Genomic DNA, 16,183 nt, shown 5'->3' with positions numbered 1-16,183 from the left:
TCCTCCACAGACAGGGAGTGAACATAATTCCATATCTGGACGATCTGCTACCAAAAGCATCTTTCAGGGAGAGGTTGTTACAGAGTATTGCTCTCTCAACTATCCTACTCCAGGATCATGGGTGAATCCCGAACCTTCCAAAGTCACATTTGGAGCCAACAGAAAGCGTTGGTGATCCAATCAATGGTCCGGGATGTCCTGAAGCCAGCCCGGGTATCGGTTTGTCAGTGCATTCGCCTTCTGGAAAAGATGGTAGCCTCCTACAAGGCTTTACAGTACGTAAGATTCCACGCACAGTTCTTCTAACTGGCTCTTCTGGACAAATGGTCGGGATCACATCTTCACATACACCAGCGGATACGCCTGTCGCCGAAAGCCGGAAATTCACTCCTCTGGTGGCTGCAAATGTCTCACCTACTCGAGGGCCACAGGTACGGGATTAAGAATTGGATTCTTCTAACCACGGATGCAAGTCTCAGAGGTTGGGGAGCAGTCACCCAAGGGGAGGACTTCCAAGGAAAGTGGTCAAGTCAGGAAGCTCTCCTTCCGGTAAACATTCTGGAACTAAGGGCCATATACAACGGCCTTCTACAAGCGGCACATCTTCTGTAACATCACGCCATTCAAGTTCAGTCAGGCAATGTCAGGGCGGTGCCCTACATAAACAGGCAAGGTGGAACGAAGAGCAGAGCTGCAATGTCAGAGGTAACGAGAATCCTCCTCTGGGCAGAAAGACACGCGCTGGCGCTGTCAGCAATCTTCATTCCGGGAGTGCGATCTTCATCCAGGAGATTAGGGCCTCTATCCGGAGGTATTCGCAGAGGTAACAAGCCGATGGGGTGTACCTCAGATAGACATGATGGCCTCTCGCCTCAACAAGAAGCTTCGGAGGTACTGTTCCAGGTCAAGAGACCCACAGGCAGTGGCGGTGGACGCCCTGATAACTCTGTGGGTGTTCCAGTCAGTGTATGCGTTCCCTCCATTTCCACTCATCCCTAGGATTCTCAAACTAATACAAAGAACAAGAGTTCAGATGATCCTCTTTTGCTCCGGACTGGCCAAGAAGGGCTTGGTACGCGGATCTTCTGGGATTACTCTTGGAGGATCCGAGGCCTCTTCCTCTTTGCGAGGACCTTCTTCAACAGGGGCCGTTCGCTTATCAAGACTTAGCGCTGCTACGTTTGACGGCATGGAGGTTGAACGCCAGATTTTAGCTCGGAAAGGCATTCCGAACAAGGTCATTCCTACAGGCTAGGAAGGGAGTAACGTCAAAACATTACCATCGGATTTGGTAAAAAGTATGTGTCTTGGTGTGAATCCAAGAAGTTTCCTATGGTGGAGTTTCATCTAGGACGTTTTCTCCTCTTTCTGCAAGCAGGTGTGGATGTAGACCTAAGCTTGAGCTCCATAAAAGTCCAGATTTCGGCCTTGTCCATTTTCTTCCAGAAACAATTGGCTGCCCTCCCTGAGGTTCAGACATTCTTGAAAGGAGTTCTGCACATCCAACTACCCTTTTTGCCTCCTACGGCACCTTGGGATCTTATTGTGGTGGTGCAGTCCCTGAATTCGGATTGGTTTCGAACCTTTGCAGGAGGTGGACGTAAAGTTTCTTACTTGGAAGGCTGTCCCAGGGGGCATTGTCGCACAAGAGCCCTTACTTTGATTTTCCATGAGGATAGAGCTGAGCTCAGAGCACGTCAGCAATTTCTTCCAAAGGTATGTGTATTTCCTTCTCTCAAAGTATGTCCTTCTCCTCGGGCACGTTTTCTAAACGGAGTCTGGTAGGAGGGGCATAGAGGGAGGAGCCAGCCAACACTATTAAACTCTTAAAGTGCCCATGGCTCCCAAGGGACCCGTCTATACCCCATGGTACTAAATGGAACCCCAGCATCCTCTACGGACTACGAGAAAAGGATTTACTGGTAGGTAATTAAAATCCTATTTGATATTTGGTTTCATGTGTGCACACACACTTTTTTACAAATTTTGCACCAATATACAGAAACCAGTGAAGAGACCTGGGTCACCTCAGTAAGCCTTCTGCCCCCCCCCCCCCCCCCCCCCTCCCTACTTTATCCCTGCTCGGTACTTACCCTGTTCTCACCACCCACAGATAGGTCCTCCTAGGTCTCTCCTGTCTCTGCAGTGGGCGGCCCAGCTCATGCTCTGTATGTCAGAGACTGGACAGACCTTAGTGTATAGTTACATAGATTTATAGTTTTCATACAAATGTTTTAGTGTGAAATACTATGTAACAAACATTATTGCTTCATTCTTACTCCATGTAATAAGTGATGAGCAAAATAAATCCAGCATATTATATTTAATTTCTCATTCCGGTAAAAGTTTTCCGGTATTAACTACTGGCTGACCATGTTCATCTTACGCATTTACTGGTAGCCATATAAATGTGAGATGATATAAGGCCATTCTTCTAGTAGATATATAGCAGGTTTTACATATTCTCATTTTTTTATGTAGTTTAATAGTAAAACTATAAATAGTGCAATAGCAGATGTGGTACTGTGATATGGCCGGAAGCAGCATTTGTAGAGTAGGCTGAATTCCTGGTGCTGCTGCATTTTAACTTGTGGCAATGAAAATAAACTTTTCTGCCCGATATAAATATAAATGCATGACTGAAAAAGCACAGAAGGACGCAGGAAAGCTAGAGCGGTGTATATAATAAATAGTGGGCCAACAGAGAAAATATAGTATGTCATGAGTATGGAATAAAGTATCAACAGTATAGAGATAGTCAATAGGTCGACACTAGATGATCGACAGTCAGTAGGTCGACATGCAACATGTTTGTTTTTGTTATTTCTCTAACGTCCTAGTGGATGCTGGGGACTCCGTAAGGACCATGGGGAATAGACGGGCTCCGCAGGAGACATGTGCACTTTAAGAAAGAATTTAGATTCTGGTGTGCTCTGGCTCCTCCCTCTATGTCCCTCCTCCAGACCTCAGTTTGAATCTGTGCCCGGACGAGCTGGGTGCTACTTAGTGAGCTCTCCTGAGCTTGCTATAAGAAAGTATTTTGTTAGGTTTTTTATTTTCAGAGAGCTCTGCTGGCAACAGACTCCCTGCATCGTGGGACTGAGGGGAGAGAAGCAGCCCTACTCTCTGAAGATAGGTCCTGCTTCTTAGGCTACTGGACACCATTAGCTCCAGAGGGATCGTACACAGGATCTCACCCTTTGTCGTCCGATCCCGGAGCCGCGCCGCCGTCCCCCTCGCAGAGCCGGAAGACAGAAGCCGGGTGAAAGAAGCAAGAAGACTTCGAAATCGGCGGCAGAAGACTCCAGTCTTCACATGAGGTAGCGCACAGCACTGCAGCTGTGCGCCATTGCTCCCACACTACACCCACATACTCCGGTCACTGTAAGGGCGCGGGGGGGGGGGGCACCCTGGGCAGCAATTAGAGACCTCTTTGGCAAAAGTTTGCATAATATACAGTTGGGCACTGTATATATTTATGAGCCCCCGCCAAAATTGTACATGAAAGCGGGACAGAAGCCCGCCGTCGATAGGGCGGGGCTTCTTCCTCAGCACTCAGCAGCGCCATGTTTTTTCTCCACAGCACCGCTGAGAGGAAACTCCCCAGTCTCTCCCCTGCAGTTACACAGTAGAAGAGGGTAAAAAGAGAGGGGGGGCACATAATTAGGCGCAAAAATCAATATAAACAGCAGCTACTGGGTTAACATTAAGTTACTGTGTTATTCCTGGGTTAATAGCGCTGGGGTGTGTGCTGGCATACTCTCTCTCTGTCTCTCCAAAGGGCCTTATGGGGGAATTGTCTTCAGATGAGCATTCCCTGAGTGTGTGGTGTGTCGGTACGTGTGTGTCGACATGTCTGAGGTAAAAGGCTCCCCTAAGGAGGAGATGGAGCAAACGTGTGTGAGAGGGTGTCTCCGTCGACAATGCCGACACCTGTTTGGATATGTGTAATTAAGTGCTAAGGTGAATTTATTGCACAAAAGATTAGAGAACAGACAGGAAATCTACCCATGTCTGTCCCTATGTCGCAGAGACCTTCAGAGTCTCAATGCTCACTATCCAAAATAATAGACACTGATATCGACACGGAGTCTGAATCCAGTGTCGACTACGATAATGCAAAGTTACAGCCAAAATGGCAGAAAAGTATTCAATATATGATTATTGTAATAAAATATGATTTGCATATCACTGATGACTCATCTGTCCCTGACACAAGGGTACACATGTTTAAGGGGAAGAAAGCTGAGGTAAATTTCCCTCCTCTCATGATGAGAGCGGGAATCTCCAGACAAGAGACTGCAGTTTCCCACAAAGAATTCTCAGGCAGTATCCTTTCCCCACTAGGGCCAGGATATGGTGGGAATCTTCCCCTAGGGTATCACGTTTGCCCAAAAGGTAGCCTTGACGTAACAGCTATTCTCAGGGATCCTGCAGATAGCGTGCACATTCTGGTACACTACTCAGACCGGCGATTGTGTCGGCATGGGTTTATAGCGCTGTAGCAGCGTGGTCAGGTACCTTATCAGCAGAGATTGAGACCCTAGTATGTATATATATATATATATATATATATATATATATATGTATATATAGAGATACATATATTAAAGATGCTGTCTTAAGATAGATATATATATATATATATATATATATATATATATATATATATATATATATATATAAAACATGCCCAAAGAGACATGAGTATACTGGGTCCTAGAGTCAAAGCTATGTCGATTTCTGCTTGACGTGTCCTGTAGAATATGCAATGGACAGATGATGCCGACTTAAGAGGCATATGGAAGGCTGAGGATTGTGTGGAGAAGGGTTCTCGGACCTGGTCTCCACAGCTATAGCTGGTAATTCTGATATTTTGCCTTATATTCCTGCACAGCCTAGGAAAGCACGACATTATCAAATGCAGCCTTTCGAACAAAGAAACAAGAAAGTCCGAGGTGCGTCCTTTCTTGCCAGAGGCGGGGGCAGAGGAAAGAAGCTGCACAACACAGCTAGTTCCCAGGAACAGAAGTCCTCCCCGGCCTCTACAAAATCCACTGCATGTCGCTGGGGCTCCACAGGCGGAGCTAAGCCCGGTGGGGGCACGCCTTCGTAAGTTCAGCCACAAGTGGGTTCACTCCCTGTTAGATTCCTGGGCAATAGATATTGTGTCTCAGGGATACAAGCTGGACTTTGAGGAGATGCCCCCTCACCGACGGCCCTGCCGGCTTCCCCCCACGAGAGGGAAACAGTGTTAACTGCAATTCACAAATTGTATCTTCAACAGGTGGTGGTCAAGATTCCCCTCCTTCAACAAGGAGGGGGTTATTATTCGACCATGTTGTAGTCCCGAAACCAGACGGTTCGGTCAGACCATATTGAATTTAAAATCCCTGAACATATACCTGAAAAGGTTCAAGTTCAAGATGGAATCGCTAAGAGCGGTCATTGCAAGCCTGAAAGGGAGAGATTTTATGGTGACTTTGGACATAAAGGATGCATACCTTCATGTCCCCATTTCTCCACCTCATCAGGCGTACCTCAGAATTGCGGTACGGGATTGTCATTACCAATTTCAGACGTTGCCGTTTGGTCTCTCCACGGCCCCGAGAATATTCACAAAGGTAATTGCGGAAATGATGGTGCTCCTGCGGAAGCAAGGTGTCACTATTATCACGTACTTGGACGATCTCCTCATAAAAGCGAGATCAAGAGAGCAGTTGCTGAACAGCGTATCACTTTCTCTGGAAGTGTAACGGCAACACGGCTGGATTCTATGTATTCCAAAGTCGCAGTTGGTTCCTACAGCTCATCTGCCTCTCCTAGGCATGATCCTAGACACAGACCAGAAAAGGGTTTATCTCCCGATAGAGAGCGCCCAGGAACTCGTGACACTGGTCAGGAATCTATTAAAACAAAACAGGTGTCAGTGCATCACTGCACTCGAGTCCTGGGAAGGATGGTGGCATCTTACGAGGCCATTCCCTTCGGCGGGTTCCATGCGAGGACCTTCCAATGGGACTTACTGGACAAGTGGTCCGGATCACATCTTCAGATGCATCGGTTAATCACCCTATCCCCCAGGGCCAGGGTGTCTCTCCTGTGGTGGCTGCAGAGTGCTCACCTTCTCGAAGGTCGCAGATTCGGCATTCAGGACTGGGTCCTGGTGACCACGGATGCAAGCCTCCGAGGGTGGGGGGCAGTCACACAGGGAAGAAATTTCCAAGGGCTGTGGTCAAGTCAGGAGACTTGCCTTCACATCAACATCCTGGAACTAAGGGCCATATACAACGCCCTACGTCAAGCGGAGTCCCTGCTTCGCGACCAACCGGTTCTGATTCAGTCAGACAACATCACTGCAGTGGCTCATGTAAACCGCCAAGGCGGCACAAGGAGCAGGGTGGCGATGGTAGAAGCCACCAGAATTCTCCGATGGGCGGAAAATCACGTGTTAGCACTGTCAGCAGTGTTCATTCCGGGAGTGGACAACTGGGAAGCAGACTTCCTCAGCAGGCACGACCTCCACCCGGGAGAGTGGGGACTTCATCAAGAAGTCTTCATGCAGATTGCAAGTCGGTGGGAACTGCCACAGGTGGACATGATGGCATCCCGCCTCAACAAAAAGCTGCAGAGATATTGCGCCAGGTCAAGAGACCCTCAGGCGATAGCTGTGGACGCACTGGTGACACCGTGGGTGTTCCCGTCGGTCTATGGATTTCCTCCTCTTCCTCTCATACCAAAGGTGCTGAGAATCATAAGGAAAAGAGGAGCGAGAACAATACTCTTTGTTCCGGATTGGCCAAGAAGGACTTGGTATCCAGATCTGCAAGAAATGCTCACAGAGGACCCATGGCCTCTGCCTCTAGGACGGGACTTGTGCGACAGGGGCCCTGTCTGTTCCAAGACTTACCACGGCTGCGTTTGACGGCATGGCGGTTGAACGCCGGATCCTAGCAGAAAAAGGCATTCCGGATGAGGTCATTCCTACGCTGATAGAGGCTAGGAAGGATGTGACGGCTCAACATTATCACCGTATATGGCGAAAATATGTGGCTTGGTGTGAGGCCAGGAATGCCCCTACGGAGGAATTCCAGCAGGGCCTTTTCCTTCACTTCCTACAGTCGGGAGTGACTTTGGGCCTTAAATTGGGTTCCATTAAGGTTCAGATTTCGGCCTTATCCATTTTCTTTCAAAAAGAACTGGCTTCTCGGCCTGAAGTTCAGACGTTTGTAAAGGGAGTGCTGCATATTCAGCCCCCTTTTGTGCCTCCAGTGGCACCTTGGGATCTTAACGTGGTGTTGAGTTTCCTGAAATCACACTGGTTTGAACCACTCAAAACGGTGGAAGTAAAATATCTCACGTGGAAGGTGGTCATGCTATTAGCCTTGGCTTCGGCTAGGCGTGTGTCAGAATTGGCGGCTTTGTCACATAAAAGCCCTTATCTGGTTTTCCATGCGGATAGAGCAGAATTGCGGACCCGCCCACAATTTCTGCCGAAAGTGGTTTCATCCTTTCATATAAACCAACCTATTGTGGTGCCTGTGGCTACTACTGACTTGGAGGATTCCGAGTCACTGGATGTAGTCGGGGCTTTGAAGGTTTATGTAGCCAGAACGGCTAAGGTCAGGAAAACAGAATCTTTGTTTATCTTGTATGCTTCCAACAAGCTTGGGGCGCCTGCTTCAAAGCAAACTATTGCTCGCTGGATCTGTAACACGATTCAGCAGGCTCATTCTGCGGCTGGGTTGCCGCTGCCTAAATCAGTTAAGGCCCATTCCACAAGGAAGGTGGGCTCTTCTTGGGCGGCTGCCCGAGGGGTCTCGGCATTACAGCTTTGCCGAGCGGCTACTTGGTCAGGTTCAAACACCTTTGCAAAGTTCTACAAGTTTGATACCATGGCTGAGGAGGACCTTGTGTTTGCTCATTCGGTGCTGCAGAGTCATCCGCACTCTCCCGCCCGTTTGGGAGCTTTGGTATAATCCCCATGATCCTTACGGAGTCCCCAGCATCCACTAGGACGTTAGAGAAAATAAGATTTTACTTACCGGTAAATCTATTTCTCGTAGTCCGTAGTGGATGCTGGGCGCCCGTCCCAAGTGCGGACTTCTTCTGCAATGCTTGTATATAGTTATTGCTTAAATAAGGGTTATGTTATAGTTGCATCAGAGTTTATCTGATGCTCTGTGATTGTTCATACTGTTAACTGGGTAAAGTTATCACAAGTTATACGGTGTGATTGGTGTGGCTGGTATGAGTCTTACTCTGGATTCCCAAAATCCTTTCCTTGTACTGTCAGCTCTTCCGGGCACAGTTTCTCTAACTGAGGTCTGGAGGAGGGACATAGAGGGAGGAGCCAGAGCACACCAGAATCTAAATTCTTTCTTAAAGTGCCCATGTCTCCTGCGGAGCCCGTCTATTCCCCATGGTCCTTACGGAGTCCCCAGCATCCACTACGGACTACAAGAAATAAATTTACCGGTAAGTAAAATCTTATTTTTAACCCAACCCTGCCCCTAGTGCCTAATCCTAATTCCCCCTCATACCTAACCCTAAACTGTCCTCTTTCCGCAGCATAACCCTTAAAATCATGAAAAACCATCTGTGGTCATTTACTGTGTTGACCTTTTAACCCTGGTGACCGAAGTCCATGTCGACAATTTGATACTGTCGACCTATTGACTTTATTCCATCCAGATATTATGTGGCATTGATGGCTTACAGTCTTTATAAAATCATCCTAAATGTTCTAGATGCATAGAATTTGACGGGGCCTACAATAATGATATTGGTCCTAATTTTGTGTAAGATCATCTGTATCTTTTATAGGGCCTTAGCTGTTCTCTGTCCTGCCATTTTTTTATTTTTTAGATTTTGTGTCCTTTGTGTTTGACCTAGCTCACTTGCACCATGTGTATTGTTGCTGTGTAGAAGACAAGCAAGACAATGTTTACAAACCTTTCTCTTTTTGTGGCTGTGCAGTAGAAGATGCAGTAGCAAGGTTTACAGACATAAAGTTATATTAATCTATTAATGTCCTTTTAAGATTGTCCAAAATCACCCCTAACAGCTTTTGTTAGGTTATATTTGTTCTTGGTAATATACTGTTATTTTATGTGATGTTTGCATTCTAGTGACTAATCTCTTTTGTATTCGCATATATTGGCGTTAACCATGACATGACCTTAAGCTACTTCCAGTTCAGGTCATTTTTGTTGTTTAGACTAAAGCTGTCTGAAAATGACTTAAAAGCTTTGGGCTTTCTTGTATTTGTCTGACTGGGAACTGATGTGAGGCCTCCACATTTATATAATCTTGCAGTCTCTCTTGTTTCTGCATTCATACAGGAGTAGTTGCCTAATGAAGGTTTTGGGCCCCTTAAAATGAGGTTGAATGTTTAAAGCTAGTACTACTTGTGTTTTTACCATGCGGTATATCACTCATTATTGGGTGATTAACACATGGCATCCATGATAAGTTTGCGAACCCATGTGTTACCTTCCAAAAACGGGTCTCCTGGGGCTGGTTATCGGGGATTCTGCAGGCACGCAAAGCAAAATCCCAGATAAGTGCCGGGCTACGGGGCTAATAGGGTAGCCACCGGGGAATCCATTAGCTGCAGTAATTCACCGCAGCTAATAGGATACTGCCCTAAGAGTCTTTCAGCCATTGGAGTGTGCCAAGGAGTCTTGAAATGAAGTGTGGATACAGTTTACAAAGAAGTTAAAAACGAATAACCAGTGTAAGGAAGCCGTCCACTATCACATTTTCCAATGATTTACACTTTAAAAACCCATTTGCACCAGTTACAATTACTTTTATGTATGAACCCAATTAGATTATGGGTTTTTGTACATACCATGCAGGAAATATGTTTGCTATGAAGGACGTATGAGCTACAGATCATTTCTTTATTTACTCCAGTTTACTTACTTTCCCAAATTTACAAGTCCATGAAAAGAATACACAGCTACAGATATGTCCTCTCATCGTTGCTGCAGCCCTTCTAGTCGCTCCTAGTCATGAGCGAGTTTACAAACGCCGGATGCCATTATTTTACATTTTCCCCCGGAAATGTGTCTTATTTGCATCACTGTAAGATGCACAAGCAGACTTTGCTGATTAAAATAAGAATTTACTTACCGATAATTCTATTTCTCATAGTCCGTAGTGGATGCTGGGGACTCCGTAAGGACCATGGGGAATAGCGGCTCCGCAGGAGACTGGGCACATCTAAAGAAAGCTTTAGGACTATCTGGTGTGCACTGGCTCCTCCCCCTATGACCCTCCTCCAAGCCTCAGTTAGGATACTGTGCCCGGACGAGCGTACACAATAAGGAAGGATTTTGAATCCCGGGTAAGACTCATACCAGCCACACCAATCACACCGTATAACCTGTGATCTGAACCCAGTTAACAGCATGATAACAGAGGAGCCTCTGAAAGATGGCTCACAACAATAATAACCCGATTTTTGTAACAATAACTATGTACAAGTATTGCAGACAATCCGCACTTGGGATGGGCGCCCAGCATCCACTACGGACTATGAGAAATAGAATTATCGGTAAGTAAATTCTTATTTTCTCTAACGTCCTAAGTGGATGCTGGGGACTCCGTAAGGACCATGGGGATTATACCAAAGCTCCCAAACGGGCGGGAGAGTGCGGATGACTCTGCAGCACCAAATGAGAGAACTCCAGGTCCTCCTCAGCCAGGATATCAATTTTGTAGAATTTTACAAACGTATTTGCTCCTGACCAAGTAGCTGCTCGGCAAAGTTGTAAAGCCGAGACCCCTCGGGCAGCCGCCCAAGATGAGCCCACCTTCCTTGTGGAGTGGGCATTTACAGATTTTTGGCTGTGGCAGGCCTGCCACAGAATGTGCAAGCTGAATTGTACTACAAATCCAACGAGCAATAGTCTGCTTAGAAGCAGGAGCACCCAGCTTGTTGGGTGCATACAGGATAAACAGCGAGTCAGATTTCCTGACTCCAGCCCTCCTGGAAACATATTTTCAGGGCCCTGACATCGTCTAGCAACTTGGAGTCCTCCAAGTCCCTAGTAGCCGCAGGCACCACAAATAGGTTGGTTCAGGTGAAACGCTGAAACCACCTTAGGGAGAAACTGAGGACGAGTCCTCAATTCCGCCCTGTCCGAATGGAACATCAGATAAGGGCTTTTTCAGGATAAAGCCGCCAATTCTGACACGCGCCTGGCCCAGGCCAGGGCCAACAGCATGACCACTTTCCATGTGAGATATTTTAACTCCACAGATTTAAGTGGTTCAAACCAATGTGACTTTTGGAACCCAAAACTACATTGAGATCCCAAAGTGCCACTGGAGGCACAAAAGGAGGCTGTATATGCAGTACCCCTTTTACAAACGTCTGAACTTCAGGGACTGAAGCTAGTTCTTTTTGGAAGAAAATTGACAGGGCCGAAATTTGAACCTTAATGGACCCCAATTTCAGGCCCATAGACACTCCTGTTTGCAGGAAATGTAGGAATCGACCCAGTTGAATTTCCACCGTCGGGCCTTACTAGCCTCGCACCACGCAACATATTTTCGCCAATTGCGGTGATAATGTTTTTGCGGTTACATCCTTCCTGGCTTTGATCAGGATAGGGATGACTTCATCCGGAATGCCTTTTTTCCTTCAGGATCCGGCGTTCAACCGCCATGCCGTCAAACGCAGCCGCGGTAAGTCTTGGAACAGACAGGGTCCTTGCTGGAGCAGGTCCCTTCTTAGAGGTAGAGGCCACGGATCCTCCGTGAGCATCTCTTGAAGTTCCGGTTACCAAGTCCTTCTTGGCCAATCCGGAGCCACGAATATAGTGCTTACTCCTCTCCATCTTATCAATCTCAGTACCTTGGGTATGAGAGGCAGAGGAGGGAACACATACCCTGACTGGTACACCCACGGTGTTACCAGAGCGTCTACAGCTATTGCCTGAGGGTCCCTGGACCTGGCGCAATACCTGTCGAGTTTTTCCCAACGGTTTATAATCATGTGGAAGACTTCTGGGTGAAGTCCCCACTCTCCCGGGTGGAGGTCGTGCTGAGGAAGTCTGCTTCCCAGTTGTCCACTCCCGGAATGAATACTGCTGACAGTGCTATCACATGATTTTCCGCCCAGCGAAGAATCCTTGCAGCTTCTGCCATTGCCCTCCTGCTTCTTGTGCCACCCTGTCTGTTTACGTGGGTGACTGCCGTGATGTTGTCCGACTGGATCAACACCGGCTGACCTTGAAGCAGAGGTCTTGCTAAGCTTAGAGCATTGTAAATGTCCCTTAGCTTCAGGATATTTATGTGAAGTGATGTCTCCAGGCTTGACCATAAGTCCTGGATATTCCTTCCCTGTGTGACTGCTCCCCAGCCTCGCAGGCTGGCATCCGTGGTTACCAGGACCCAGTCCTGAATGCCGAATCTGCGGCCCTCTAGAAGATGAGCACTCTGCAACCACCACAGGAGGGACCCCTTGTCCTTGGTGACAGGGTTATCCGCTGATGCATCTGAAGATGCGACCCGGACTATTTGTCCAGCAGGTCCCACTGGAAAGTTCTTGCGTGGAATCTGCCGAATGGGATTGCTTCGTAGGAAGCCACCATTTTACCCAGAACCCTTGTGCATTGATGCACTGAGACTTGGCTCGGTTTTAGGAGGTTCCTGACTAGCTCGGATAACTCCCTGGCTTTCTCCTCCGGGAGAAACACCTTTTTCTGGACTGTGTCCAGGATCATCCCTAGGAACAGAAGACAAGTCGTCGGAACCAGCTGCGATTTTGGAATATTTAGAATCCAACCGTGCTGCAGCAACACTACCTGAGATAGTGCTACACCGACCTCCAACTGTTCCCTGGATCTTACCCTTATCAGGGAATTGTCCAAGTAAGGGATAACTAAAATTCCCTTCCTTTGAAGGAATATCATCATTTCGGCCATTACCTTGGTAAAGACCCGGGGTGCCGTGGACCATCCATACGGCAGCGTCTGAACTGATAGTGACAGTTCTGTACCATAAACCTGAGGTACCCTTGGTGAGAAGGGTAAATTTTGACATGAAGGTAAGCATCCTTGATGTCCCGAGACATCATGTAGTCCCCTTCTTCCAGGTTCGCAATCACTGCTCTGAGTGACTCAATCTTGAATTTGAACCTCTGTATGTAAGTGTTCAAAGATTTTAGATTTAGAATCGGTCTCACCGAGCCGTCCGGCTTCGGTACCACAACAGTGTGGAATAATACCCCGTTCCCTGTTGCAGGAGGGGTATCTTGATTATCACCTGCTGGGAATACAGCTTGTGAATGGCTTCCAAAACTGTCTCCCTGTCAGAAGGAGACATCGGTAAAGCCGACTTTAGGAAACGGCGAGGGGGAGACGTCTCGAATTCTAATTTGTACCCCTGAGATATCACCTGAAGGATCCAGGGGTCTACTTGCGAGTGAGCCCACTGCGCGCTGAAATTCATTGAGACGGGCCCCCCACCGTGCCTGATTCTGCTTGTAAAGCCCCAGCGTCATACTGAGGGCTTGGCAGAGGCGGGAGAGGGTTTCTGTTCCTGGGAACTGGCTGATTTCTGCAGCCTTTTTCCTCTCCCTCTGTCACGGGGCAGAAATGAGGAACCTTTTGCCCGCTTATCCACGAAAAGACTGCGCCTGATAATACGGCGTCTTCTCATGTTGAGAGGCGACCTGGGGTACAAACGTGGATTTCCCAGCTGTTGCCGTGGCCACCAGGTCTGAAAGACCGACCCCAAATAACTCCTCCCTTTAATAAGGCAATACTTCCAAATGCCGTTTGGAATACGCATCACCTGACCACTGACGTGTCCATAACCCTCTACTGGTAGAAATGGACAACGCACTTAGACTTGATGCCAGTCGGCAAATATTCCGCTGTGCATCACGCATATATAGAAATGCATCTTTCAAATGCTCTATAGGCAAAAATATATTGTCCCTATCTAGGGTATCAATATTTTCAGTCAGGGAATCCGACCACGCCAACCCAGCACTGCACATCCAGGCTGAGGCGATTGCTGGTCGCAGTATAACACCAGTATGTGTGTAAATACATTTTAGGATACCCTCCTGCTTTCTATCAGCAGGATCCTTAAGGGCGGCCATCTCAGGAGAGGATAGAGCCCTTACAAGCGTGTGAGCGCTTTATCCACCCTAGGGGGTGTTTCCCAACGCACCCTAACCTCTGGCGGGAAAGGATATAATGCCAATAACATTTTAGAAATTATCAGTTGTTATCGGGGGAAACCCACGCATCATCACACACCTCATTTAATTTCTCAGATTCAGGAAAACTACAGGTAGTTTTTCCTCACCGAACATAATACCCCTTTTTGGTGGTACTCGTATTATCAGAAATGTGTAAAACGTTTTTCATTGCCTCAATCATGTAACGTGTGGCCCTACTGGAAGTCACATTTGTCTCTTCACCGTCGACACTGGAGTCAGTATCCGTGTCGGCGTCTATATCTGCCATCTGAGGTAACGGGCGCTTTAGAGCCCCTGACAGCCTATGAGACGTCTGGACAGGCACAAGCTGAGTAGCCGGCTGTCTCATGTCAACCACTGTCTTTTATACAGAGCTGACACTGTCACGTAATTTCTTCCAACAGTTCATCCACTCAGGTGTCGACCCCCTAGGGGGTGACATCACTATTACAGGCAATCTGCTCCGTCTCCACATCATTTTTCTCCTCATACATGTCGACACAAAAGTACCGACATACAGCACACACACAGGGAATGCTCTGATAGAGGACAGGACCCCACTAGCCCTTTGGGGAGACAGAGGGAGAGTTTGCCAGCACACACCAGAGCGCTATATATATACAGGGATAACCTTATATAAGTGTTTTTCCCCTTATAGCTGCTGTATAGTTAATACTGCGCCTAATTTGTGCCCCCCTCTCTTTTTTAACCCTTTCTGTAGTGTAGTGACTGCAGGGGAGAGCCAGGGAGCTTTCCTCCAACGGAGCTGTGAGGGAAAATGGCGCCAGTGTGCTGAGGAGATAGGCTCCGCCCCCTTATCGGCGGCCTTATCTCCCGTTTTTTTATGTATTTTGGCAGGGGTTAAATGCATCCATATAGCCCAGGAGCTATATGTGATGCATTTTTTTTTTTTTTGCCATCCAAGGTGTTTATTATTGCGTCTCAGGGCGCACCCCCCAGCGCCCTGCACCCTCAGTGACCGGAGTGTGAAGTGTGCTGAGAGCAATGGCGCACAGCTGCAGTGCTGTGCGCTACCTTGTTGAAGACAGGACGTCTTCTGCCGCCGATTTTCAGGACCTCTTCTGCCTTCTGGCTCTGTAAGGGGGCCGGCGGCGCGGCTATGGGACCCATCCAAGCTGGGTAGCCTAAGAAGCCCAATCCACTCTGCACGCAGGTGAGTTCGCTTCTTCTCCCCTTAGTCCCTCGATGCAGTGAGCCTGTTGCCAGCAGGTCTCACTGAAAATAAAAAACCTAAACTAAAACTTTCACTAAGAAGCTCAGGAGAGCCCCTAGTGTGCACCCTTCTCGTTCGGGCACAGAGATCTAACTGAGGCTTGGAGGAGGGTCATAGGGGGAGGAGCCAGTGCACACCAGATAGTCCTAAAGCTTTCTTTAGATGTGCCCAGTCTCCTGCGCTATTCCCCATGGTCCTTACGGAGTCCCCAGCATCCACTTAGGACGTTAGAGAAAATGATATTCGGTATGCCTATATTCTGTGTGCGACTGCGGCTGTATCTGCATTTGAAATGCCAAGTTACAGTGTTTTCTGGGAAAATGCAAAATAGCCACATTTTCGGCAAAAGAAGATGCCAGACGTTAGCAGAGTTGTCCGGGAAAGGCCGGCTCACTTACGCCAGGCATCACATGGTGCGTGGTGTTTTGAGGCTAGATGTATGAGGACATATCTGTACAGAGATTACAGATCTATACTGGAAGCATTCAGTATCCCAGCTGTTGGGATCCCGGCGCCGGGATCCCGACCACTGTGATACCGACACCTATTCTCCATCTTGGGGTGTCCACACTATAAATAGCGCCACTGTGCCCGCAGCATGGCGAGCGCAGCGAGCACCCAAGGGCCTCTTTTGCGCTCGCCCCGCTGCCGGCATTCAGTCTGTCGGTATCCCTGCGCTGGTATGCTGGGCACCGGGGTCCCGACAGCATGGATATAGTAGT

The 16,183-nt window shown here is 47.9% G+C and overlaps 1 protein-coding gene across 1 annotated transcript in view; it reads left to right on the top strand.

Annotated features, from left to right (window-relative positions):
* The window catches only part of RILP (Rab interacting lysosomal protein), a 103,227-nt gene that overhangs the window by 84,059 nt on the left and 2,985 nt on the right, over positions 1–16,183 (top strand). The gene's annotated exons all lie outside the window — the stretch shown is intronic.

This window comes from Pseudophryne corroboree, chromosome 2, assembly GCF_028390025.1.
Source record: "Pseudophryne corroboree isolate aPseCor3 chromosome 2, aPseCor3.hap2, whole genome shotgun sequence".
NCBI classification, from domain to species: Eukaryota; Metazoa; Chordata; class Amphibia; order Anura; family Myobatrachidae; genus Pseudophryne; species Pseudophryne corroboree.
Note: the sequence above shows the minus strand (reverse complement) of the source record. Positions and strands in the feature narration are given on the sequence as shown.